Source organism: Micromesistius poutassou (genome assembly GCF_964030765.1).
Source record: "Micromesistius poutassou genome assembly, chromosome: 13".
In the NCBI taxonomy this organism is placed as follows: Eukaryota; Metazoa; Chordata; class Actinopteri; order Gadiformes; family Gadidae; genus Micromesistius; species Micromesistius poutassou.
Genome location: NC_140283.1, coordinates 6829385 through 6833506, shown reverse-complemented (window position 1 = coordinate 6833506; position 4122 = coordinate 6829385).

Sequence of the window (4122 nt, the reverse complement as noted above, 5' to 3'; positions counted from 1 at the left end):
GACATTCAAGAACACCATTGAGTGTAAGATTGCGATTCAATAACACAAACCATCTTCATTATCAACAATATTGTCAAATATTTTTATATTGTGGGTTAATTTGCCCTCAAATTCAAGCTTTCTGCCCGAGTTCATCTCCATCAGAAAATAGTTCCTATAGTAATGATAGCCAAATCTTGGTCAGTTGAACGTTGTTATGGAAACTAGGCTCATGAAAGTAGTTTCGGCTAGTTAGTGTAGCGATACTTTCTGTAATTAGGCACAATCTTTTTGTCCGTTCTTTTACCAGGCATTTAAACACGCTCGAGAATGGGAATTGACCAATCAAAGTGCTTGCTTAAACTTGCGTGTTATTGAATGAAGTATTGATATTGATATATATCTATGCATTTTGCACTGCTGCAGATCGCTATTTTGTTGTTTTTTAATCAATGATGTAACCCAGTTCCTGTTAGGGACTCTTATTCTGAAGGGGCAGGACGGAAGTGTCTGCGTGTGGGTCGCTGTTTTTGAACTCTGTGTTGGGAGCGCGGTAATAAACGGGTTTGCCCCGTTCAGTGAATGGAGTTAACAGAGTTTTTCTTTATATATTACCCAAGTATAACAAGTATAAGTATAACAATAAAACAATAAAACGCTCGGTTACAATGATTTTCCATGATTTTTGTATCTATTCTTGTTAAATTTTAATAAAGACATTTTATGCAAACTATTATTTGAGGCAAATATGTTGTGGCTAAACTGAGGCGACTGGGTAACAGGTTATCCAATCCCTCCCAGAGCATTAGATGCTGCTGTGTAGAAAGAACTCCTTATTAGTGGTGGCTCGTTCGCGAACGAATCAGTTCGAACGAACGACTCTTTAAAACGAACGAAGTGAACTGATTCACCGCTCTCGTTCGTCGTCGTTCGTCTCGTTCGTTCTCCGAGACTCGACTCCCAGCTCCACCCACTAGTCGCTGACTCGCGAGTCGCCGTTCGTTCACTGACTGTGTTTAGCGGTGAAGACTCGAGGACTGAGAAGTCACGAGAGTCAGCCGGGCAACAACATCCCGATTCCAAACATGAAGCACTCCTCAGCTAAAAGGAACATAGTTAATGTTGTGTTGATTGATGACCGTTTGCACCATTGCACGATCGTGATTCGTTTGAGAACGAGAACGAGGGAGGAGCCGAGTCTGACCGACTCGGCATTCGCGAACATGCATTCGCGATTCGTTTGAACGAGAATGAGGGAGGAGCCGAGTCTGACCGACTCAGTGACTGAGAATCATGATTCACCGCTACCGGAAATGCGAACGAACGAATGAACGACTCTTCATGGCGAACTGACCGACGCGAACTGATTCTTTCAAACGAATCATGAAATCCACCACTACTCCTTATGTGGTTTCTGAAAGACATAGGGCCCTAGTTAGACGGTCTCAAACGCAGACGTCAAGGTGCAAAGTTGAATAGCTTTGTGGGCGGTTCTATATGGAGGTAGATTTGTGTCTTTATTATTCAATCAAACAATAGGTTTGACAGCAAAACTTTCCACACTGCAATCAAAAAACAGATTTGTGAGCAAAACTATCGACACTGCAATCAAAAAATGTTTTATTGCAAGTAAAATAAATGTGATTAAAAATGTATTAATGGGAATCCAAAAGTTTTGTTTGCAAATCCAAAAGTTTTGTTTGCGAATCCAAAAGTTCTGTTTGCGAATCCAAAAGTTTTCCTTGTGAATCCAAAAGTTTTGCTTGCAAATCCAAAAGTTTTGCTTGCGAATCCAAAAGTTTTGCTTGCTGTTGAGCTGAATCTCGTGGGCGGGACCTACGCCGAAAGATGTAAGACACATCTCTATTGGCCAGTCTCGATCAGAGTGACAGCTTGGCAACTCCGCTCCCGAGTCCCGCTCGTTCTCATCATGGACTTCAAAACTCCCTCTCTCGTTACTAACTGTGGATGTTGCCAAGCTGTCACTCCGATTGAGACTGGCCAATAGAGACGTGTCTTACATCTTTCGGCGTAGGTCCCGCCCACGAGATTCAGCTCAACAGCAAGCAAAACTTTTGGATTTGCAAACAAAACTTTTGGATTCCCATTAATACATTTTTTATACTTTTTTTTCACATTTATTTTACTTGCAATAAAACATTTTTTGATTGCAGTGTCGATAGTTTTGCTCTCAAATCTATTTTTTGATTGCAGTGTGTTTCATTGCATAATAAAGACACAAATCTACCTCCATAGTTCTATGGCGCTGTTGCTATTATGACGGGGAGATAAATGAGCTTTGGGCCCGGCGCAAATCTAAAATGTGTTGGTCTGAAACCTGTAGGTGTGTTTTAGGCGTAACGTGCAATTACGTCATTATGTCATCTCCCATTCCCTTTAAGAGCGAGGTGCATGTTCCATGGCGCATTGCTATTATGACGGCGGATTTGCAAGGCGCACGCCAGGAACGGTTCACAGCCGAGGACACCGATGTGTTCATCAGGGCCGTAAAAGAGAGAATTAATATTGTATGGGGATGGGAGAAACCCACCCAAATTACCTTTAGTGAAACAGGCGTGGGAGGAAATCACCGCTGTTGTTTCAGCCGGTGTTGTCCCTAGGTCATCGTATCAGTTCCGTAAGCGGTACAACGATGTCAGACGAAGGGGTAAATCCAAGCTTGCTGCCAACAAGAGAACACAGCTTTTAACTGGAGGTGGATCTGCAAGTACCCAGGACCTGACGCCGGGAACATCAAACAGTAAAAATAGTTTCCTTACAACACAGTAATGAATAAACAGTAGCCACAGATATCTTCACAAAACAAATCAAGTGCATTTAACCAAGATATGAGTCCGTATCTCCTTGAACAGGTGGCGAAGTTGCTATTTTCGAACACAGTCACAGTCAACGGTTGCCCGCAAAGTTCATTTGCATGCAGAACGGGGACAATGGACGAATATGCATCGGATGCATCCTTGACGGCCCAACGTATCCCAACATTCATTGCGCGTTGGATATTTTTTCAGAAATGGCGCGGAGAGAGCGGAAGCAGCAGCTGCAGCGAATACATATTTAATGACAAAAAACATTTTTTTTATATAAAAGTAAGGTTGGGACCATTTTAAATATGTAAATTTATTGTCAAAGTTCAATGACATTAACGCTAGACATATAACGTTAAACTAATTAATGTTAAGCCAACGTCCTCTCTTCCTCTTCACCCGGCGGTGAATCTTCTCCCACTCCTCCAATAAAAGATAAAACATAACCAATACAATTATGATTTCTGGCTCCATATTTCTCCTCCACTGTCCGGTTTGAACCGCAGCTGTCAGGGTTGCTAGGAGACAGGAGCGGCGCGTGGTCACGCAAGGTAAAGGACGTTAACGGCTGGTTACGCAATCCGGAAATGCTCCGTAGGCTAGACCGTCCCATTCCACAACGCTCGTTCGGCCTTCGCTGCAGCCTTCGCGGTCTACGAAGGCTGCATCCTTCGAAGGACGCGTCCTTCGAAGGATGCAGCCCCTGAATTGGGACACAGCCTAGGAGTATGACCGGTCCAAGATGGCGGTCGCATTTCTTGCGCCCAGCAGCCAATGTGGCATCTACTCTTTATTATGTCTATGATCCACCCTGTGTGCTCCTCTACCTGCCTACCTGCCAGTAGTGCTGCCTGCCTGTCACCCACCCTTGCCTGTCCGTCTCCTGTTTATTCCCTACTGCTCACATCCTCCCTACAATAAACCTCTGGTTTAATTCAACCTGCCTTGTCTGCCTCTGCACTTGGATTCCCCCCGTCCGATCGTAACAGAATCTTAAAACAACAACCTTTTACTAACCTTACCCTTTTACTAAAACTAACCCATTTACCATTTACCTTATAACCTTACCCTATTACTAACCCTAACACTGACCCTATGACTAACCCTTACCCTATTACTAACACTTGCCCCATTGACCTTAACCTATTACTAACACTAACCCTTACCCTATAACTGACCCTATCCAAACCACAATATAAATACACTCGCCCCCATAATTAAACAGGGGTCACAGAATATTGCAATAATTTGTAAAACTTTTTTTTTTTAATAACCCCCTCTAAAGTCATTGTCTCATAATCACATCAGCCGAGGCAGG